At 39.9% G+C, this 24990-nt stretch overlaps 1 protein-coding gene across 4 annotated transcripts in view; it reads right to left on the bottom strand.

The window, feature by feature from the left end:
- Positions 1–24990, bottom strand: part of PDGFD (platelet derived growth factor D) — a 138471-nt gene that overhangs the window by 69533 nt on the left and 43948 nt on the right. The window lies entirely within an intron of this gene.

Raw genomic sequence — 24990 nt, 5'->3', positions numbered from 1 at the left:
AAATAACACAAGTATGACCTTAAATAACATCTAGTATAAACTATAATTAAGTAACTGACAACTTTGGTAAATGACAGCTTCATTGCATGTTACTAAAATCAGGTTTGAGAAGTTTAAGTACGTAGCACTGCTGTCCTATCATTTGCTGGCCTATGTACTGATTTATTTTATTTAAAGTTGTTCATTTTTTGCATTTTTATGGCGCTCCCCATCTCACAACATCTTTCTCAGACCTTCACTTCTCATTTGCTCCTAAGAAAAGGTTCCCACCTTGCAAACCTCATGAGCTGTTACAGACACTGATACTCTCCATGACTGGCCATTTCTCCTCTCTGCTCCCAGTGGCACTGGGCAGCTGCAAGGACCAGTGAGATGCTGGCCTTGGCTACAGCGGTAGGGGAGGGGAGGGGAGCAGACACCAGCTAAGAGAGGCTCCAAGAGCACTGGTGGAATCACAGAGAGACATTTCACGGCACCTCCTTCCCACACAGCAGATTTGCCAGCCCAGTCTTTGCCCTTTCATTGCCCAAAACGAGGGGCAGTGTGTCAGAGCCATCGTTCTCACTGCACTCCACAGGGGCATCACGGGCTAAGGACAGGATGGAGTATGCAATGGCACAGGCTGCCCACAGCCATGCACTTCTCTCAATTACAGGCCCGTAGGAGTTCTTTAAGCCCATACTGACATTTGCAAACACTACCATGATTTGTGCAGCACATATTTGCCAAGGAGAAGGCAATCTTCCCTCTCTCTCTCTCTTCTTCCCTCCCTCCCTGCCCAGGAGCAGCAAGGGTCAGTCCTGACATGCAGAAGGTGGTGGCATTCCCCAAAAAGCATCCAGAAACCCTAAAAGCCCAGCAAAACCCCAGGTTCCCACCAGCTGAGGGTTTGTCTGCTACAGCTGCAAGGTAAAGGCTGAGAAACTTCCCTGATTCATTCACTTTAATTAAGGGACTGGTGGTCCCCAACCTACCAGTTCAAGTCTAGCCACATACACATTTGCTTGGTTATTTCATACATAAAGCTTTAAATAAAATGCCTTTCTTTTTTCTTCCTACTTTTTAATGGATGCAGAGAACCATTCTGTCAAGAACAAAACAAATGCCCCACTAAACCCATCTCAATGGACAATTTGTTTCTCCAATGCAGCCTTTAAGTAATAAAGAAAGAATAAACATAACATTCTCCTAAGAAATAAAATGAAAACACTCTAAAAAAACCCTTGCTTGTCTGAGGCATACTAAGAAGTTAATAAACTCAGCTCAGACATTTACAAAAGAAGCTTGCTCACCAAATCCATTTTCATAGAGCAGTAAGACAGCCTGGAACCAGATCACCTGCTTGTGTAAATCAGCAGCATCCCTACAGTGATCACAGCTATTTACACCAGCTGAGGATCTGACCAAAGCAGGAGGTGAAAAGGGGAAGAGAAAACTTTAATCTGAGCAGGACCAGCAGCAATAAGTGCCCAGTGCTGTGATACACTGAACTCACGAGAAATTGAACTTAATTGGCTCATAGGGAAAATTTAAGGTGTGCCTCTCTGACCTATTAAACAGAATTGGAGAACTTATGCATGTTTTTTTTTTATTTGCAGGTTAAGCTGGGGAAGATTCCTAATTATATCAACATGGACTGAGTTGTTTGATTCAAAGGAAAACATTTGCATTTGTTTTTACACAAGTATTAATATATTGGGGCTTTTTTGTCATTTCCAAATTATCTTCTGTACAGAAATGTAATAGTTGAATTCAGTAAAATGTTTGATTTTTATTCACTCTTTCCACACCTTAAGTGCTGTCAGAATTTGCTGGGATCAGCAAGTCAGGCACCCTTGAAAGTCTCACCCACATGCACTGGGGACTCCCATGTGATTCAGGAGAATTTCAGCTCCTCAAACAGTGCAAACCAGTATTGCTCATGTGACACAAACTGAGCTTTCACCCAGGCAATTGTTCCTATCATGCTTTTTTCCTTTCCTGGTCACAAAATTGCCACTACTGCACAGAGCTAAAACACAGATTTTGAAATAAGAATTTAAGATTGAAATACACAGTTTACCACTTATAAAAACACTCAGATGCTATACCATTTGTGGATCTTTAAAAACTAATGTAATGTCTGTCACTGATGTAAACACATAGATACTTTCAGGGCCTTATTTCAAAATTCATGTAAAATCTTGTCAATACCAGATTCATGCATACGATACTTAACTTTGGGGATTTTTTTCCTCTCTTTCTTTAATCATCTGAAATATTTCCATATGGCTATAAAAAGACTGCTTTTAAAAAGCAAGTTCTGAAAGAAATGCTAACTAATCATTAAAAACCTAGGAATCAATTATATATGTGCTGAGTACTTCACATTCTCCAAGTACATGTGGTTGTTTTGTCAAAATGCAGAATTATCAGTCTACGTACTATAACAATTAATGAAGAAATCCAAGAGCTGAATCCAAGAGCTCAAAAAAAAAAAAAAATTGGAGGAGGTGGTTTCAAAAAAGTCCACTGGCAGCACCATTTTTAAAAAAAGAAATATTAACAGAAAAAAAAACCAACTCAAGCCAACTACAGGTTTGAAAAAGAAAAGAAAAATTTTAAAAAGCAGGGATTGTTTTTCTTCAATGAGAATGAATAGAATGGATGTAAAGATCAACTTCTTTTTCCCCCTAAAAGACAAGAGCTCATAAACTGCACCAAATGTTGTACAGGATAAGGTTTGCAGAGACCAGCTTTCTACCAGAACATAACACTGGCTGATTATGGGGAAGCCAGAAGACTGTATCTTCTCTCAGATACAAAAATTAAGGAGCCAGACACAAAGACTTTCAAGGCAACTGATGCTACCATAAATATCTAAGGTTTGTGAGAGACCATGAAAGAAAGTATTTCTCTCTAAATTAAACAGTGGCAGATAAGAGAAGGGAGTTTTCTTGGCTGCTGGAAAAGACATGAGACACATTAGAACTATAAATTATCAGCATCATGGTAGCAGCAGAAATATTTTTAATACACAGTTACTTCCTGCAGACTAAGACCAAGTCTCTGATATGGTAGGTGCTGACAAACAGAATGGGAAAAAGACTGGAGTCCTAGGAGGTCATGTGTTGAAGAGATACCACCAAAGCGATCTAAATTACCTTGGGACTCAGACAAAATCTGCAATTCAGGGAGATTGGACACTGTATTACTTTATAAGGAGAACCAATATATTTGTCATTACTCATATTATTTGTACTCCAAATTGTGGTTAGATCCAAAAATACCGCTTGGGCATCACATCTGTTCTACAATTCTGGCAGAATTGTATTTCTTAACTTCACTGTAAAATTGCCACCTCTCTTCTTAGATATCTGTGAGCATCACACCTTCTGCAGGTCTTTACTTTCCACCTTCTGTCCCAGCCCACATCCAGATCATCTCAAAGACAGACTGACTGGACACAAATTACCCCTGATTCTGTGTTTGTAAGAGATCATAGTTATTTTCTGACAGATTACAAAAGCTTTTTATCAGGCATGCCATGGAGCACGCATACTGTGACAGAATTCAAAATGTTGATAGTCTGAACTTCTGTGCATGCAGAATTATACATTCACAGCCCTTTTTTTGAGAATCTGCATACACAGCTAAGACATTTCTGCATGTATGCCTCTGGTGCTTTTTTTCCCCCCTAGATGAGTACATTTATGATTAAATTATAATAGTTTTCTACATAGCATTTTTAATGCTTAGACAGATTGATAGAAGAATATATTTTATTCCCATTACTTGAAAAAGCTCTCTTACTGAAAGTAAACAGTGATTACAGAAACCATAAACATTGCTTCATTCAGAATTAAAGCCACTTCAGCTACTTCTTTCGTAGAAACTATGGAAAGAAGCAAGGCAGATATGGTGCTGTTACTCCATAGAGTCTGCTCACAGCACCAATATTTTTTTAAGTGTCATCATATTTTAACAGGAAGAAATGCAATTATCAGAATAGGTGTGGATCTCGGTATATTTTACTATCCCGCTCACTTCCACTGCCAGGAATAAGAGAAACCAAGAAGACAGAAACTGAAAAACTCCAACCACAATTGAGTAGCAATTAGTTATGAAAGGCTCCCTGGTTATAATAACCTTTAATCTAGATTCTGTTTGATTATTGCAGAAGACACCCAGTGGCTTTAATACATTTTGAACAAAAAATAGAGACTGGGAGAGAAAAAGCCCCATTTTCTTGCCAAGCAGAATTTGGGGAGGATACTATTAGCGAATGTTCATGTAGATTCCTTCTTAAGACACAATCTTATTCTTCTTGAAACTGTGCTAGTTTCATCAGTAACAGGACTGGGCTCCAATTTTTCATTTATGATGGATTTTGTTTCTGTGCTTTTCTCCTCATCCCTGCTTCATAGCTGGGAAAGATGTAAACCATATAAACAGATGGGATTTTGCTACACTAGTTAACATGTTGATCAATCACATCATCTGCTGTGTGAGCCTTCCATCTCCTCCCTCCCCTCCTTTTGTAATCACACAAAAAACCCCAGCAGACTGCTTGTATATCATTGGTCAGGATGACAGGCAACACATTTCTCAATCTGCTTTCTCCTTTGAACACAGTAAGGTCTACAGAAGGTTTTCACACCTAACTAAACCACAGATACACAATACTCCGGAAAAAACGCCCCACTGGTTCCTGCTGTGCAGTGTACAGTGCAGGACAGACGTGCCCTCAGCCTCCTGGAAGCCTTCCTCCCGGGCTGGCAGAGCAGCATGCCACATCTGCCTGGGGACACCTTCAGTGACAAGATGTCTCTTCACGATATGGCTGTTGCTCTTAAAATGCATCATGGCAGCAACCTGTAGTCCTCAGGATTCAAGGCGTTTCCTGAGCTAGGCACCATATGGTTATATAAAACCCTTCTGCAAAAGTTGCTGTGATGACAACTGGCAGGACAGGAAAAGAACTGGAGATGGAGCACAAAAACCAGGTAAGTGCAACAGTGACAAGTAAGAGAAGAACATATAAAAGGCAAGTCATATTCACATCCATTACTAATTATATGCCCATCATTTGCCAGTAGAAAAACACTATATGGTCTGAGGGTAGAAAAGGAAGTTCGCAAGAAAAATTAACATTTTTAGTTAGACTAATTGAATTGGCTTAAAAAGAAAAAAATCAGAATTCCTTTGGGTACACAGGATTTTCACTGATCCTCTCTGTTTTTGTGTCTGGGTCCCACTGGTGAGGTTTAGAAGTGGATTTTTTAAGATCTCCCTTCTACTCATGCCAGACTGGGGAGTGCAGGAAGGGCAGACGAAGCACACTCTCCAGACCACTGGGACCAGAGCTTTTCTCCTGGAAGTGAAAACCTTGAGGAAAATGGAGAAGAGATAAACCACTTCTGACTTAAACAACAGGCTTCCTTACTGCATGCCAGTGAGATGCCAGGGCTGGACTCCATGTTTTAGCAAAACTCATAAGTAGAATCATACCTACTTTATTGTAAGAATTTTTAGCAGTAATTAACACACATAGATTGCAAAGCTCTTCTAGGCACCGTGATGCTGCTGTTCTCTAAAGATGCTCAGGAAGACATCACACTGCTCCCTGCCTTAAAAACTGCTAATAAAAGCAGGCTTTAATTCTGAAGTGCATTCAGCGCACATGGGGGAGCAAAATCAATGCTTGGTTTAACAGATCAAGGAAAACAACTCCTTGGCAAGGTAACCGTGTTTTTCAGACTCCTATGTGCCCTGTTCAAATGCTACTAAAGTCAATGCAAAAACTCCCCAGGAAATTTGACAGATTAAAAAAACAAGGAAAAAAAATCAAATCCAAATCCAAAACCTTGACCAAAGCACATTTAAAATCCCATCACAATACACCTCATATTCTCTGAACCCAAGTGTTTTAGTATGAGAATCAGATTAAGGTGTGCAAGGTCCCTTCAGTTGGTTCACATATTAGTGAGAGAATTCTGCCAACCATCAAGATTTCAACAGAAATATCACTTCTGTTAACGTTATCTGAAAGAGCTATAGCTTCTAATATTGAAACATCAAAGGAACTGAATATATCCCAGCAAAACTATTGATCTTTAAAGGCAGAATTAAGCAAATATTTTCAACACAATGAGAGACTGAAGATTTCTCTGCATTATCTTACTATTGTTCAATAATCTGTGTCCATTCAGGGGTTGCAGTACAAGCTAAAAATATTGAAGAAATTGCATTCCAGCCATGGCAACAGTATAGATGCAATCGACTCTTGACTTTGATTCTTTTGAAGGAAAAAGGCTGAAAAATGGGGCTGTACTTATGGTAAAAGCAGTGCAAAAGTAGTTAGAGAAAGACAGGAAGAAAAGATGCTAACACTTCCCTTTTAAAGTGACATCTGATCTGGAATATAAAGGTTCAATTATTATTTAGAAAGCTGTGTTCTCAACAGACATTTTCCTAAACCTGTAAAGGAAAAATACTCCAGCATTACATCAATAACTTTTACTTCACCTTTTTTTAAAATGTTTGTGAATAATTTACCACTAGAAAGTGGTTGCTAAAAACATATATTAATATCAACATTTATTTTAAAAACTCCCAAACCTTTCTTTAAAAAAAATACATAGAATACAGGCAAAGAAATGAAAGAGAAGAGAAGCCGTGGACAGAATTCATAATATCAAAAATTACTGATCTTGCATAAGCATTATGCACTATGTAAGAAGAAGAACTTGCTCCTCTTCAGAATACAATTGTTTTGTGCAATACTCATTTGTTTCTGCTAAAGAAAAACCATGGGCAACACTATTTTGGTCTTCTTCACCACCAAAATGTGAAAATGTTATGCCTACTGTAGTCTTATAAGTATTTGTGACTGGATTCAAATCATTCAGAACATTTTTCTTATAACAATCAGGCTTTCCTGCAACATTTTTAATGACATTTTCTATGTCTAGATATTGCAATTACATTAGAGAAAGAGACTCAGAACTGACTAGAGACCCGAGATCTGAACCTGATGCACTCTCTCCTGCACTGTTTGCTTCAGGGAAGTCATTGCACAACACCAAATTTCCAGAAATAGAAGTCAGCAATTTGGATTAAGTATATTTTTGTGACAATCAGCAAGCTTTATGGAGCACTAAGATAAATAATTCCCAAAGAGAGAGAATTTCTACAGAGAACAATCCAGTCATAACTGAAGCTCAAAGCAGTATTATTTCTCTGTGTTTTTATATGCATCACTGATACAAGAACGGGTGAATACTACTGTGAAAAAGAAACTCAATAATGTATGAAAATAATTATTGTTCATGCCTCTTAGCTGTTCCTAAAGGTGCTAAAACACACCACAGTAATACCTAGACTGGTCTTGAGGACACACAGGACCACCCTAATTCAGAAAGTCCATGGCTGAAGCTAGAGTACAATACACAGACAAAAGAAGCAAAATTTGGGATCCCCTTCTTTCAAACCTCACTGAAGAGCTGATTTCAGAGCAGTTGTGAGATAACAGGCTGCAGTTAGCTATCTAATTAATAAATAAATAAACCAATAATCCAATCACACCAAACCCAAATCATTATCTAAATCCATTATCTACAGGTTATAATCACAGTGTCAGTTAAAAAAAAGGCAAGAGAAAAATGGGGACAAGGTAAGTACTGATATGCATCCAAGAATCAAATACATTATTGCTAGACAAAAAGTTCACAAATGATAAAATCAAAACAGAACATCATGAACATCCATTTTAACTTTGACAGCATACAGGCTATAGCCCACAGTCAAAATGTATTAGATTAGAAACAATGGTTCTGCACAGAAGAACAAATGAAGGTTGGTTTCCTACTGCCTCTCTCTTGCTTGCTCAACTCCTGAGCTCAATTATACTAAGACATTCTGCCGTCTTTGTCTTTCTCCTTATTAATTTTACTTCACAGCATTTGGCAGCATTCTAAAGACCACTCTAGGAAAGAGGTCCCAAAGATGCTATGGCTGCAGCACTTTACTGATCCCTTCGAGGTCATGCAGTAAAACACGGGCAGAATGGGCAGAATAACGTGACATGAACAGCAAGCACCTGACCTTCAAGGGTTCATGGTGAGCATTTTCCAACGCCAGCCCCACTCTTGGTTTCAGACTGAGTGTCTTAATAAGAAGGATCAGAGAGATCTCTGGAAATCAGATAATGCCAAAATTGCCCTTTCTTAACCTCAAATGTGAAGATCAGGGATCAGGAGTTACCTGACAAAATGCTGCATTGGATTTTGCGTGGCCAGGTTTTGGTAGGAGGGGTGGCTTCTGTGAGAAGCTGCCAGATGCTTTCCCAATGTCTGGCAGAGCCAATCTCTGGCAAATCCCCCAAATTAGATGGGGCTGCTTCCGGCCAAGGCTGGGGCAATTGGAAATGGTGGTAACACCTCTGCAATGACATTTTTAGGAAGAAAATAAAAATTATGGCACAGATGTAATTGTGGCCAGAGAAAAGCAGAGTGAGAACATGTGAGAGGAAACAGCCTGGCAGACACAAATATTTGTGATAACTGATACCTGCATATGGGAAAGAGATATGGCACTTGGCTACTTACAAGGAAAGATTAACAACTCAACACACAGGAGTCCCCCAGCTTGATTCCAGCAGCAGGATGGAATAGATGTTCATGAATCTGATTTCTTCTAGATGCCTCCAGGGATAATGAGCAAAACAAATTAAAACTACATCAAAAAAGTAACAGTATTCTTTTTCCACTAAATTCAGGTATGACTTTAATTCTCCAAATTCTGTGCCAATGATGGACTCTGAGAAGGATGTAACCACATCTCATGGACTGCACATGGCATCTAAAATATCTTTCAAATCAGCAAAATAAAGGATGGAAAAAGAATGCAGAGAAAGTAGCTTCAAGCTGCATTAATTTCTAACCCTGTCCTTTCCCAGAAATTATCTAGCAAAGAAGACAACATCTCTACTTCAGTTTCATCCAGTGTGACAGCATATATATGTGTTTGACAGGTATGAGGATCATTACTTGTCACAATTCATTTTGGGACCCAATCACTTCTCCTACTTGCTGCTTTGAAAGCACACACATATCAAAAAGGCAGAAAAATAGATTAGCAACTGTATCAATTTATTCCACTTTGTATCCTAAGCACTGGAAGGAGAATGTGTGTCAATGGTTGTTCTGTTGATGGAAAAGGTCAATGTATACAGAAGGAGAAGTTGCTAAAACAGTATTGTCTGGTTTTTTTTGTACAGGTACTTTTAGTGTAGCCTTCATAGGGAACTCATGTTTAAAAAAAGGAAGGGTCAACTTAGCAAAAAAAGCCAATTACAATATTGGGTAAAGAAAAGAGGGTTAGAACAAATAATCAAATTCACAGTTATGGTGGCAACATCATGAAATTTTGTGCAATCTAGACAATGTCTTAAAACAGCAGTAGTAGAAGCAAACAAGCAATAAAGATGTCAATTACTATGAGGGGAGATGGCTTTTATTTGCAGTCTTTTTTGTGAGTTTTATTTTTTTTTCTCCAAACCCCTCATTTCATACAAATGAAGCAAAAATTTACAATTAACAAGGCAGATATGTACAGTTCAACTACAGGGGAGATAGTTTTCTGTGACCCTATAAAAAATTCCAGGAACCTTGCAGAATTTTTCCTTTGCAGCAGCACCTTGGCTTTATAATGTGAGTCAGATAAAAGTCCTACGGGACCCAGCAGCTGCTCCTTAATATTCTGAAGACATTCAGATCACACTTAGTCAGGCATATAGCATAGAAAAAATATTTTTTTTAAATAGCTGTTTTCATAAGTCCATATTCAATAAGCACCACTTTTGACCTTGAGAACCAGATAGCTATTCAGAGAGCTTCGCCCATGCTCAGGGCGAGACTGAGGTGAAAGAAAGTTCCTGGCCTTTGCCCAAGGGATCTGAAGCCCCCCAACAGCACTTGGTGTGACCTCTCATGTCTCTGAAATTACATATGGACCTGAACGCCTGGAACGAGACCAGTGTCACTGCCTTCTCTTTGTTTTCTAACAAGCATGAACAATATATGCAAAATTCACTCCCTACCCTCTCAGGATTATCTGTCCTAGCAGAGATAAGGTTGTGGGCATTTGGTTGTCAAAAATTAAATAATGGGCTATACTGTATTTGTAGCCCATGCTTGCTGCAAGAACTGCGTGTAGCTCAGCCAGCCCAGCAATGGGCCATGGGATGGTGGCATTCCGCACTCATAATTTATTTGGTTTGCTCTATGTCCTGAGGTCCAAAGCCAGGTCAGGATGCCAATCTGACAGAGCTGTCGTGGTGGAAGCAAATGGTCCTGCACACCCATGTCCACATGCACTCAAAGCAAGCAAGGCTCTGTAATGGAGCTGAACAGCATGTTGGACTTCAGGTCAGGGGGCTCTGATATGCTACAGTCAACAAAAAAAAGAACAGCTTTAAAAAAGTTATTTAGGGCTACAATGCAAGGAAAAAATTTTCCAAGATAAGAAATAGCCCAAAGAAGGGGTTTAGTTTTTTGGATTTCAGGAACAAACAGGATCTTTATGGACGACTTGCTTTTTTCCAAAGGTAAAACTCTAATATAAACTACTTCAAGTTTTATTAGTCATGTAAGTCCTTTTGAAGTGCTTCAAAACCAAACTTATGACAAACATTTATTTTAAAAGATCATGCTCATGGTTTTCAGGGGCCAGAGCCTGAAATTCCTTCTTTGCCTGCTTTCCCCCATTCAAGAGTTTGTGCAGACTCAACAGCGTGCCAAGCTGACAGAGTGCCAAGCTCCTTCCTAATGCGACAGTCACAAATCATGTACAAGTGTCCCATTTCTGAGGACTGAAAACACTGATATTCTGCAATCCTAAACAAGAGAATTGAGTAAATCACCAAACCTGACACTACAATGCTCACAGACTTCTCTGTGTACTTTTTCACATAATACAACAGCAGCCATTAAGAAACCATCACTGCCAGGCAGTGAGACATCAAAGCCTTGCTGCACACCCCAAGCCTGGGATAACTCATTTCAATTAACAGCTGACATGCTGAGCATTGCTATATCCAATAAAGTAGATATCTATGACAAAAGATGTACTGATAAGGAGAAAAAGAAACAGGTAGTCCCTTGCATCTCATTTATTGGGGTTCTACCATCATATTTCTGGTCAGTAGTGCTGGCAGGCAGCACCTTCTCACTCCAGGTCCTCTATTTGTTATGTTTGCCATGCATAAACTGTACCTGTTGTCTCACAGCAAGCTGAAATGCAGTCTAAGCTGTCATCTCCACCTTCATCACAAGGACTTGTGCACCATTCATATCTATCCTGAAAACTCATGCAAACATCATTTTCTAGGCCTATGCCTTTGACCACATCACATCACCTATACATCCTTCACTGACCCACTCTACTCCGCTGTAGCACATATACAGTACTTGTCCTGACTTCCAAAGGCTGTATAATTTATTATGCCTTACTCATAACTTCTTATGTGCTATCAACTCTTGATTATAAACTATGTCCTATGATCTGCAGTCCTTGACTGCTATAATTAGTTTGCTATGTAACTTAGAAATATGTCCCCACCAGCCACTGAGGAACTCATTTATGCTCCCTTACACTCTCCTGCATATAATACCCATGGAAACTTTACAATGACCAGGTCAGACCAGATATTGGCTATTATGCTAACTTGTTTGCATTGAATGGTTTGCATTGGAGGGTGCTTCCAAAGATTATCTAGTCCAATCCCCCTGCCATTGGCAGGGACATCACTAGATCAGGCTCCATGCAACCTGGCCTTGAAAACTATCAATGATAGGATATCCACAAATTCTCTCACCAACGTGTTCCAGAAACTCACCATATCACTGCAGAAATATCTTCCTCACATCCAATACAAACTTACCCTCTTCTCAGCTTAAAGCCATTGTCCCTTCAACTGACACTACATGCCCGGCAAAAAGTTTCTCTTTTTCTTATAAGCCCTCTTTATGTGTTGAAAACCTGCAGTAATATTCCCCTCAGCCTTCTGTTCCCCAGACTGAACATTTCCAACCCTTTCAGCCTATCTTCATAGGAGGTGTGTTCCACACCTTGGATCATTTTCAGGGCCCCTCTCTGGACTTGCTGTAACAGACCCATGCTTTTCTTTCTGGGCTCAGGGCCTCAGAGTTGGATGCAGCACTTCAGGTGGGTATTATCTCAACCTGCTGGCCATGCTGCTTTGCTTTGGATGCAGCCCAGAACATGATTGGCTTTCTGGGTTGTGAGTGCACATTGCACATTTCTAATTTTTTAGCCACCAGTACCTTGAAGTCCTTCTCCACAGGACTGCTCTTAGTTTGTAAATTTAATCTAACACTGCTTGTGTTGGACTCCATCTGTCAGAGTAACCTCCTCTTCTTTTTCATTCATGCCACACTCAGGACAAAAAAGATGCCCAATGGTACTGATGGCAGAGGATAAGACTGGTTTATCTTTGGGAAATGTGACCTAAGCAGAACCAGGACTGGAATGCTGAAGAAGGTCATACCTTTGCTGCTGAAAATCCAACTAAACCTGTCACATAAGCTCCATTTACATTCAGTAGATTCAGAATTAATTAAGATATTTATCTGCTGTCAGGAGCATGTAAATCATCTCACTTTAGGATGCTCATTGTTTGGTGCGGCAATGCCCACCTTGAAGTAGGAGGCTGCAGGCGACGGCATGGGGCTGTTGGTTTCTCCAACCCCACTCTGGGGACTCTGGGGAGCACCCATCCCATCCACCAAGGGCCTGCTCACTCCTGGGCAAGGTCCAACAACCTTCTTTGCTTTGGTCCCCTTCATCACAGTTGGGTACCTTGACCAGGACCATCACAGTATCTGGTGTTACCAAGAGGGCTGAGGACTTTGGGGACCACTGCCACAAGTTTTAACCAGCTCCTAGAATTTAACATAGCTTCTATTACAACAGCAAGTGGGATTTCAGGAAAGATTAACTGGCTTTCTGGTCCACCTGCCCTGCCGTCAATACACTCCACTCACTGGAGTAACAGGGTTTCTCACACACAGTTTGAAGTGAATGGTTTGTATTAAGTTTTAGTGAGAGGCAGAGAGCTAAACTACCTCAGGAGTACTTTGATCATGCCTAACTGGGGACTGCAGAAATTTAAAAAAATTCACTCTTTTCTTCTGGACAAGGCCACACATTTCAGGTTTTTTTCTTCCTCTCCACTAACTCAAAACCAGAGAGACAGCACTCGGGCTGTAACAGACTTGACACAATCTGATACACACTACAATACTTGACAACACTGACAACTTTATCTGATTTTGTAGAAATATATTGTTTCTGACTTCTTCTTGAAAACCAGGTTTGATTCCGTGTTCTCACTGAGTAGCACAAGCTTGGATATGCAGGCATTTCTTCCTCCTTGTTTCTTATCCATAAATCTCCCCAAACTAGCACACTTTAGGTGGAATAAAGAGGTTAAAAAGAGTAGGGCTTGATTTATGTTTTTTTCCCCCTTCCACCATTTGGTGCTGCTGTGGCATCACAAACCTTGCCTCTTTGTCTTGTTTTTATTAACATAAATGTGATGGGCAGCCCCCAAACCATGTGATCATTCTTTACATCTGAAAAAACTCACCTGCCCACACGAGACAAAGTGCCTAGTTCATCTAAGATCACCCCTGGGGTGTGTATCAGTTACCTCACCTTCAAGATAAAGCCACTAAACACTTACATAGGCTAGAAACAAAGAGAGCACACACCAAAACAGGATTCCCACCATCAGTGACAACTGCTGGCAGGGTTCAGTGGAAGGAGTGTGATTTCCAACCTCGCGCTGCCAGTTTTGGGTATTCTGAGTACCATGACTTGGGAGTCAGGAGTCTGTGAGGAAGCTGTGAGGAGTGAACCAGGGACCCCAATGCTGTAGCAGCCAATGATGCACGAGTGCAGGCTCCAGTTCCTGTGCTGGAGACAACACTCCTGACATGAGGCAGCACATCACCCACTGCCTGGAGACGGAGGAGCAGAGTGTGGGGCCCCTGCTGAGCAGTCCGTTCCTCCTGGTGATCATTGGCAAATACAGTGCTTCCCCTACACAAGACAGCTCTATTCTACACCACCCAGCCAGCTGAGATGTCACAGAAAGCACAGGTAGCCCTGTGCTCCCCCGAGAAGCCCTGGTGTGACCACAGGGAAATTCATCTTCAGCCTCAACCAGGAGATGCTCCACATGGCTTCACTCACAGGAGCTCTACAGAGTATCCATTCAGTACAGACAAATACACAACTTTTCTCTTGGATATGTGTAGCAGTGGCACAACAAAACCTACTTTTTTATAGGAAATTCAGCCCCTCATCCACACCACCAACCACCCCCTGAAAAATTTCAAGCCTTCATCAAGCTAGAGAGATGTTATAGCTACTCAAAGTCAATACATTTATCAAGAACAGAAAACAAAATTTTTTCCCTGCTGCTTTATTCCCAGAAATTCACTACATTTTCCGGTCATAATTTTTCTAAAGAAAATAATTAAAATAATATGGCTTAGGGCACATATTCATCTTGGAAAAACTCATCCCAAGCTGTCAAAGTGTAGCACAGTTATCAATCTTGAGGGAAAAAAAAAAAAGACAAAGAAAAAGAAAAAGGAGGAAGTGAATGAAGTCTTCATAAGAGATGTCATTCCTAAGAATGCCCAGTGGGACTGTGAGTGGACCCGAGCTGAGCCAGTCCTTCCTTCCAAGACACGCTGGGGGGTGTTTGGAGGGTGGTGCAAACTACATGGTGGGTGGAGTGCCAGCCAGCTCTGGGGTGTGCTGAGTGGCGGCTGCCCTCAGGGGCATGGTGGGCAGCTCTTGAGCTCTCTCTCCAAGCACAGAATTAGACAGATAAACTCCAGGCCATATGAGTGAATTGAGTGTAGCTTTAAAAGCAAATAGATATGAGCAATAATCCTACAGATAATTTTTAAGAGCACTTTAGCTGTTTGTCCAGGAGCTTCCCTGATCCATCTCCACCATAGACCCCCCTCTGCTTTGGTGTGACACAAGGGGTTTATCAGCACTCTTCCAAGAAAAGTGCGTAATTGTGCCATGGCTCATCTCCAGCAATACAGACAGACCCCATAAAACTCACAATAAAATCCTTATCTCATATCCCACAGAACACCTTTTCTTCCCCCTTGTTCCCTCTCACCCTTCTCTACCTATAAACACATGCAACTCACGAGTGTAATCTTGTATAAAATTTAGAAAGACCACCATGAAGTGCTGATCACATTACGACATTCAGATTTTGTAGATTAAGACTTAATAAAATATGCACACATTCGCACACATCCACACAAGCTGAGAAGCTGAACATGTACTCCCAGAGAAGACACCTTTAACTAAAAATTGCCTTCATATCTTGCTTCCTGCCAGAATATAGTTCTAAATGCTGTAAATCTAAGCACAAAAACCTGCACTACTAACTAATATATATCAGTCTCAACTTATTCTACTCCTCAGGCATTGATGCTTTTGCCCTCAAAGGTTAATCATTTAAGAAGACAATATTATGACTTTTCAGAGCACTGTATATTACAAGAAGTGTTGAAGAAAGAACTTCACTGAAAGCCCTTGATGAAACATTCCTCTGAAAAAAACCCAAAAATCAATAAAACCTTTGAAGTGTTGTTTTGAAGTACAACTGGTCTCATTTTCTGATGTGCCAACATAAAACTGACTTCTGAGCATTTTCTATAGAAACAAATAAGTAGGAATTGTTTTATATTAAATTAAAGCCATGATAAAATCAGTAGAAAATGTATACAATCTTTTAGATAAACGCAGTTAACAATTTCAAAAATTAATGACAGAAACAAATTCTTGAAATCAGTGAGGCTTCTTGAACTCAATGGGTTCGGCATCTCCCTGGAATTTTAGATTGAGGGAAGATTTGAGCTTCCTGTTCCCAGGATCCTGATAACTGCCTTGGAAAGGGAGTTTAAGTGGTCTCTTGGTAGCTCCTGCAGCCTTCCCTGCTTTCCCACCAGTGCTGGTATAGTTCAGGAAGATGACACACACCTCACGGGAGAGGGCACACCCAAGCCCACAGCTGAGGCAGACTTGAAAGTCTGTCTGTACTTAATAAATGTCAGGTTTTAATAGCATGCATCATTATTGTTAATTGTACTCAAACCCCCAGCAGGGCCTGTGTCCATATTGCATTCATCAATTTGTACAAAAGCTAACAAGTTTTAGCCTCCACATGTGCAAAAGCAGCCTGCATACCTGGCACAAACCCAAGGAAGCTGCAGCAAGGTGGGAGTCAGCCTCTTCCCGCAGGCAACCAGGACAAAACAGGACAAAAGCAAACGGAGTTGCACTGCACCAGCAGAGGTTCAGGTCAGACATCCCCAATAATTTCTTCACTGAAAGGGTTGATAAGCATTGGAATGGACTGCCCAGGGAGGTGGTGGAGTCTTGAACACCCCGGAGGTGTTCAAGAAATGACAAGATGTGGCACTTAGTGTCATTGTCTATTTGACATGGAGGTGCTCAGTGACAGGTTAGACTTGATCTTGGAGGTTTTTTACAACCTTAATGACTCCGTGATTCTATGGTTTGCACCAATGATCTCCTTATCTATTAATTCAACCCTTGACTAGAGTGCTATGATATCTATGGAATTGTATAATCTCAATTGATACTAATCAATAATAAATAACTGCAAAGTCTACAAAGGCTACTAGAGTAATTTGGAACCACTAAATGACAATATTACCTGATAGGGCTGCAATAGACTTTGTCATTGTTCCTTATACAAAATCTGTAAAGTTACAATGAGAAACTGAAGGTGTGTGGCAACATCTACCCCTATTTCCAGGACTGTCATAGCACTTACGGGATAGTCAGAAGTATCAACGTAATGTTTTTGCTGATTACAATTTCACCACATTTTCATGTTGCATAGGTGAGAAATGTTATTGATTTAACATGGTGCTTTTAGGAATGTCACTCCCCTAATGCATTTTCATACAACTACTGCTTTTGTTTTTTTCTTTTTAATACTGTGATTTTTTATGTGTTAAAGTACCTTTGTGATATTGCTATTCAAAAGGCACTCCTGAAGTGAAGGTTAAAAGCAGTCAGGAGAGGAGACTTCTTCCATGTTCTCCCAAGCATCCATCAAGAGGTGAACAATTCACTCTGACCACTTCCAGGGGACCATGGACAATGCTCACATTGCCCCTAAGCATGGATCACTGCCCTGTTCATGTCTTGCACCTCTCACCTCTGAAGCCACCTGCTGAAGAGCTGCTTCCACTCCTCTTTTGATGTTCAAAATATTTTTTTCCTTTTGAAACACATTTCAGCATCACCCACACACAGCAACAGTCTGTGCAACCTCAGAATTAAATAATTTTCAGTACACCAATGGGCTGGCAACATTGACATGTCCATGCCACCCCAGGCTTATGATGATATACAGTGTCCCTCTGTCCAACCAGACTTGTCACTCTGACCTTCAGGCAAACACTAATGTCAACAACTATTAACTTTGCTAAGTTCATTATGCATTGAGTGTTTTTCTTGAAATCATTCTTGTTTGTAATCTTGCACTGCGTAATGTTATACTCAGGGTTCTACTATTTTCAGTATGGTGTGGAATCAGACTTTGAATACCATTATTACAAAACAAGAACAGCCATCTTTATATTTCCTCAATTTGGAGATAAATAATTGCAAGTGATAGAGAAGAAACAGATGGGCAATCACAGCAAGAAGAAACAGACAGGGTCTCTGTTTAAACTGTCACTGACTTGTGCCACCAGAACACCACTGGTGCTAAAATGAGACAACATCCCACTCTTCCACGAGCCACAGGAATTCACGCAATCAGGAAAAATGGTAAGAACTATGTTAATATTATCATGAAGTCTCAATGTTTCTAATTAAATATGTCAAAATTTCATGACTACTGAAATATTACAGGGCTAATTTGTAAAAGAGAAGTGTCCATGCAGGCAGTCATGGACTTACAAAGATCTCCAGATTCATGCAGATGACTCTGTACCTTCAAAATGGTCTTTAAATGCCTAATCTTTTAATGATCTCTAAATACCTTTTCACAACTTCTGCAATATTAGAGAGTCCTGGTAGGGTTAATGGAAGCAAGCTATTCTGAAGTAAAGTGAAAGCCCTCTCAATATCTCTGTTCCAGCTTGTCCTTAATAATAGGTCCAGACTGCAATAACAGTTTTTGTGTCTTAGAACAATTCCTAATATATTCCAAATACTCAGTCTGATATGTGTGGGTGATAAAAGGGATATCATTGTCTTTCACCCTTTTTCATGCTTCTGTGAGGAAAAAAAAAAACTGGCTTGATGCCTTCATTAATATTTTTCAGTTCACTAACAAATGCTATGAAATACAGCCTCAAGTGAGAGGGAAATAAATGAACTTTCTGAGCCACTGGAAATTAATTTTGAAAGACCGCCTAGATCTGGTGAGCTCCCAAAAAAAGGGAAAAAGGAAAATGTGGCCTCTGTTTTTCAAAAACAGAGTTAACAAGTACCGGGATGGAAAAGCAACATGCCTCTTACCCTTCCAAAGGCAGGCAGCTGAGTCCCCAGCCCTCTACTTAACCCACAGGGTGAACATGCTACTTGAGCGTCATACTGAAAAAGCATCAAAAAACCAGAAAATTGATAAACTATAAATGGGACAGTGACCAAAGTGTGACATGGAAAACCAGCATTTTTCTGCATCATGACTGCTTTTGCAAAAGCAATAAAGAATGTGGAAGTTCATTTGCAATGTAGAAAATCACATCCAAGGGGACAATACTATGTCCCCAAAAGAAGTGCTCCAAATGAAGTATTTGGCTTTATTTTTAACACATTTAATAATTTACAAAGAAAGACTATCAACGAGCACCTAATCAGAATTTTACCTCCTTCAGTTACAAAAACCAGCAAGTCTGTCATTGCAAACCATATGTTAGACACAGCTGGCAACTCCTCTGCTTATAAATCTGACGCTGCCTTTTATGAGCCCTTGCTGAAGTCATGATGATGAGGTTGTTACTTCATAACTGAATAATGCAGTTTTATAGCTTGTAAATTCCCTGCTGAATGGCTTGAGGTGAACTTGTGGAAAGCAGAGGGAGACAGAATGGCTGAAGAAGACAACTGCTGCAGAAATCTGCCATCCCACTGCCCAGAGGCAACTTCACATTCTTTCTCACCAAAGGCTGAGTCTGCAGCTTGAGAAGGAACTAGAAATTTGAAAAATATTTCAGGATGCAAGACAAAAATGGTGCAAGGTGTTTTGTCCTTGTTTTCTGTATTGGTTTGAGAGTAGGAATAGAGCATTCAGAGGCTGTGCTGTGTTTGGCTTATCAAATAACATTTTGCTCTCCAAATTTATTTCTGTTATATTTCTGAGCTACAAACCCAAAATTTTTGCAGGTCAGGTCTGGGCTTCTAGAACTTCTTGGATTGTAAAAACACCCTACTACATACAGTTTCTGTTCAGAATAGGAAATGAGGGTTCTGGAAAAAATACTAGAAGAGAAACTCAAATTATTTATAAAGAAAAATAAGTGCTTTATTGCAAAAGATAAAGAAGTGAAATTGCAATGCAGCATTGCAGCAGAGAAATGCAGGAAATTGAATGAAACACTACAGCATAAGAGGGAGAAGAATTCACAGAGAAACACAGTAAAGAAAATTATTACAAAGCATAAAAGATTAAACTGTATTTTTATGCTACATGTTAACCCATAAGGTACTTAAGGGTATATATTTGCAGACAGTGTGCCTAAACAAGAGTCTGGAGAAAATTATTTCTCTCAATGAAAGGCAGATTTTTCTGTCACCAGTGCTGAAGTAGCCATTTTATTCTCTGCCAAACTACAGATTGCTTTGAAAGAAAAGAGGTTTCGTTTTTATTATGAGGACTCTAAACCAGTTACAGCTGTGCAACAAAACAGATGTGGGACTGCAAAAGTGGAGTAAAGTTCACTGGATCAAATGTAAAGGAAATAATTATGATACAATACACTATTCTGGAACCTGAAGTCAGTGCAGAAATGCTGACATCTTTAATGTGGGCTCCCCCTTCCCAATCCCATGATCTGCTGACAAATGCAAGCACTGTTGAATTGCATTTCCCTGTTCCTGAAAGGCACTGATGCTGCTCCTGCTGCTGGGATGGTCTGAATTTTAATGCTGCCCTTTCACAAGAAGAAAAAGACAGTAATTCTTATGATGGTGTCCTGCACTTCCCTCACCTTTTCATTTCCTACAGTCAAACTGAATACCTGCAAACTGAGAAAAGCACTCTTCCTTTTCCATTTTCCATTTTCTATTTTCCATTATCTTGTTGGGTATACTCCATATATTATATAGAATACTCATTCACTGTGTAATCAGAGTACTTATTCACAGTCAACACTCCAGGAGTTACCAGAGCTCAAGGGAACATATTGGAGCTATCTTTAAATTAGCTATCTCAGTGTTGATAGCAGGGTAGCTATCATAGCACACAGCACATCACAGCATGCCGAATATTGCAGCTCCTTGAAACTTACCACAGGTTTTTCTAAGAGAGCTACAACCTCAGCAGCATTTATAATGACAGGTTCTTCTATTTTTCTTCCCCATATTTACTGTAACTATTTTGAGTTTACAAATGAAGAAGGGAGAATAATGAAGTAACAAGAAGAAAGTATGAAAACCATTCTGAATTAGCTGAAGGGAGAAAACAAAAAAACCAGGCTTCTTCATCCCTTAAGTCATTCAGGTTATTAAGTACTATTTTTACTATATTACCAGGTAAAACAATCTTTTGGCCTAGATCTGCTCAAATTGAAGTCAACAGCTAAAAATTAAAAAAAAAAAACAAAACAAACAAACAAACAAAAAAACCCAAACAAAATTAATGGGATGACAGTATCAGGTTGAGTGACTTCCCGGAGCTGGGAACTACATAGAAACGTGATGACAAATGAGAGAAGTTTGGGAAGTCACTACTTTTACTAAACTTAGGACTCTAAAGGAAGCTTAATTTGCAGTTATGTAATGGACTCTTACACAGTTGCTTAAATTCTCCCAGAAAACCAAGAAAGCATAAGCTTACTTTGAGGTGAGAGAAGGATGACTTTTCAGGTGACTGAGGCCTGGTCAGCAGAATGAATAGATATGAGGGAGGCCCTCAGGTATGATGCAAGAAACATCTCAGACTATTTGTTTCTTTGAGATAAGCACACTTCCAAGCTACTAATGGTGGGATATTGCCCACATCTGGAAATTCATATCAGGCATCATGTATACAACAGAAAGAACATCAGTGAATTGGCAACACAATTTCCAAAACAAACTTTGAGATTTCTTACCGGTCAGCCTTGTTTGACTTAAACCACTATCTCAGTGACCCAGTGCTGTGGATCAGAGATCTTCACCCAAGGGAGTATACATAGGCAGATGAGCTGTCAGTCAGTTCCCTCTCCTCCTGTTTTGAGATCTTTTATCTATCTACTTTTCTTTAAGAAATATCCCTACTGATGCATTTTCAGTATCTCATTCACCTAATCTTCATTTTCACCCAGGTTATTTCTTTAGCTAGATAACTTTAATGATCAATGTGTTATGAAGCCAAGAATTATCAGAGTATATTAGGAAATATTTGGAAGACTTCAATGATGCTACTGGAAAAAATTGTTTGAATTATATTCCAAAACCTGCACAAAGTCTCAAAACTTGTGTAAACCTATATTAAACTGAAAACTCTTCTCATTCCACTGGATTACCACATGTCACAGGTCTTGTGCAACCAAAGTAGAGATATGGAATAAAAAGGAGCCCAAAAGCCAAAGTCTATCATAAAAGATTTCGTTTCAAAAAAAATACTGCTATAAATACCCATGAAAAGCATTCCTGGCAAGTTCTCACCAGAGGGAGTGCCATAGATCTAGGAAAAGATACCAAAGATGAATGTTGAAGCTTAATTTTCTAAGAGATATCAGTTTTTTAATCTCTGTAGCCTCTAGACACAGAAAGTGAATTTGATCACGTAAAAAGATGGTGATCAAAAGCTTGGACAGTCATAAAAATGTTCTGGGGGAAAGGGATAATACTGAATAACACAACATTCCATGTTGTGTTATGGCCTGTACAGCTTCTTATCAATAAAAAATTTACTTATCTAAACATATCCATGCTGGGGCAAATATTCTCCCCAGCTTCACCAAAGCCACTCAACTCTGAGGTCCATGAGTTGAGACAAATGTAGAAAAAGATAGGATAATATTATTCACTGCAATTCTTCATTTATGAACTATGTTAATAACATTTACTTGCAACAAAAAAGTAAATGGAACTATCTACACAGATGGTGAGTGGCTAGCTTTTTATAGAAAATTATCTTTCTCTTTTGGAGAAATTAGTCTTTTTTAAAAAAATGCAGCATATTCATGGGTGACTATGTCCTCAGAGAACAGTAACATTAGAAATAATTATGAACCATCTTAATTCATTAAAGCTGGTTTTCCACCCACTTAAGTTTTTAATTTATTGCTGTGCTAGCCAATTGAAAAGTAACACACTGACAGTAAGGAACTGATTATATCACCACCAGCACTTTCTGAAAAAGGCAAGAGCCAAACATTGGCTTGTCCTTGGGCAAGAATTCAAGTCTAGGGAAAAAAGTCAAACTAAACCTGGTAAAAGCAGTATGAGATGAAAGACTTGAGGTATTTGTGTACTAATGTCTCTCCCTAAAGCCCAGTTTCAGAAAGACATGTTCATACTGGCACAGGTAACAGGCTAGGAAGAGATCAATGTGACAAGCACACACAAAAGACAACAGAATCAACTTAATCTCTCTGCAATGTGAGAGAACAAAAACATGATTTTATGTCTTTAATTTTGGCTTATATTTAAAAAGGCTTTTCAGAAAGAATTGTGCTCACATGCTCCACATTCAAGGCCACATTGTCTCCAAATAATGTTAAAAATTTTGGCCAGGAATAACTATACTATGGCTCTGCTTCCCCAAGTGCCACTGCATAGAAATACAGGATAATACTTAGTGGATGAGAGAAGTAATGTTCATGCAATGGCACCTACAAAAACAGAGCAGGCCGCAGTACAAATCTGCTGGACCAAGACTTGGGGGAATGGTGCTGTGAATTTTCATTCATTGAAGAAAAATAAAAAGTAACAAATACAAGATACCAATGATTCAGGAAAATCTAACTCATTTCACAGACAAACTTTAAAACCCCTGTGTCTGAGGATTATTTAGTTATGTCCAGCTCTGCTGGACCTGATCTTCATCAACAAGGACTGATCAGAAATGTGAAGGCTGAGGGCAGCCTTGGCTTCAGGACCATGAAATGGGAAAAGTGAGGCTCCTGAGAAGATGGAACATGGCAAACAGTAGGATCACAGCCCTGGATTTTGAGAGAATCAACTTTGGCCTGTTAGGGGATCTGCTTCAAAGAACTTCATAGGATATCATCCTGGAGCAAAGAGGTGTCCAAAAGCTGCTTGACTTTCAAGGATCACCTCCTCCAAGCTCAAAATTAGTCCATTCCTAAAAATCAGGAAGTCAAATGCAGGTGGCAGGCAGCCTCCACGGATGATTAAGGTCCTGCTCAAACATAAAGAGTGTAAGAGGTGGAAGCAAGGACAGAAGAAATGCTGAAACAGCTTGAACGTGCAGGAACGGAGCTGTGAAAAACTAAAGCCAATCTGGAGTTTAATCTCATTACAGGCAACAGCAAAAGCTTCCACAAGTATATCCACAACAGAAAAGCTAAGGAAAATGCAAGCCTACTGCTGAATAGGAATTGAGATCTGCTACCAAAGGACAAGGAAACAACTGCATTTTTTAGCTATAAACAGATGAAGCATAGTCTAGGTAAGTGGACAGTGAATGTGACTGAAAACTGGCAAGCTCACAGGGCTGTGGCCAGTGCCATGAAATCCAAACCAGCCTGAAAGCCAGTCACCAGTGGTGCACCCCATATTTCATACTGGCATCTACTAAATACTGCCTAGTATCCTCATTAATCACCTAGATGATGGAGGAGAGTGCACCAGAAAGTCTGCAGATGACACAAAATTGGGAGTAGTGGCTGATACATCAGATGGATTTGCTCCCATTCAGAGAGACCTCAAAACAAATTGAGAAATCAGCTGACAAGGACCCCATGAAGTTCAACAAAGAACCTGTGAGAAAATAATGCCAAGGACCAGGACAGACTGATCAAACAACTGAAAAGCAGCTCTTCAGAGAACGTCCTGGTAAGCACCTAGTTCAACACAAGCCAGCAATGTCTCCCTGTGACAAAGGCCAACAGCTCCATCAGGCAGAGCACTGCCAGCAGGTAGCCCTGCCCCTCTGCACAGCACTGCTGGGACACACCTGGAATGCTGTGCCCCGTTCTGGGGTCCTTAGTTTGAGGGAGACGTGGACATACTGAGAGAATCCAGCAAAGGTACACAAAGATGATTACAGTCTTGGAGCACCTGTCATCTGATGAGAGGTTGTAAGAGCTGGTTCTGCTCAGCCTAGAGAAGGAAAGGCTCTTATCAATGAATGTAAATACCTGATGGGGGTGTAAAGAAGATGAAACTAGAATCTTTTTACTGGTGCACTATCAAAAAACAGAAGTAATGGGCACAAACTGAAATGCATGGAACTTCATTTAGACATCATAAAAAATAACTTAGTCTCAAGAATGGTCAAATTTTACAAAGGGCTGCCCACAGAAAGTGCGGAGTTTTATCTTTATAGATATTCAAAATGCAGCTGGTCACAGCCCTAGATCATCTGCTCCAGCTGACCTTGTTTTGAATGGTCTTGATGATTTTCAGAGATGCCTTCTGACCTCATCTATCCTGTGAGTGCCATTCTGTTTCTCCTAGTATCCTGATAGTTGCCTTCCTACAGTGTGAAAATACAAAGCATTTTAAGAG

This window comes from Agelaius phoeniceus, chromosome 2 (assembly GCF_051311805.1).
Source record: "Agelaius phoeniceus isolate bAgePho1 chromosome 2, bAgePho1.hap1, whole genome shotgun sequence".
In the NCBI taxonomy this organism is placed as follows: domain Eukaryota; kingdom Metazoa; phylum Chordata; class Aves; order Passeriformes; family Icteridae; genus Agelaius; species Agelaius phoeniceus.
Note: the sequence above shows the minus strand (reverse complement) of the source record. Positions and strands in the feature narration are given on the sequence as shown.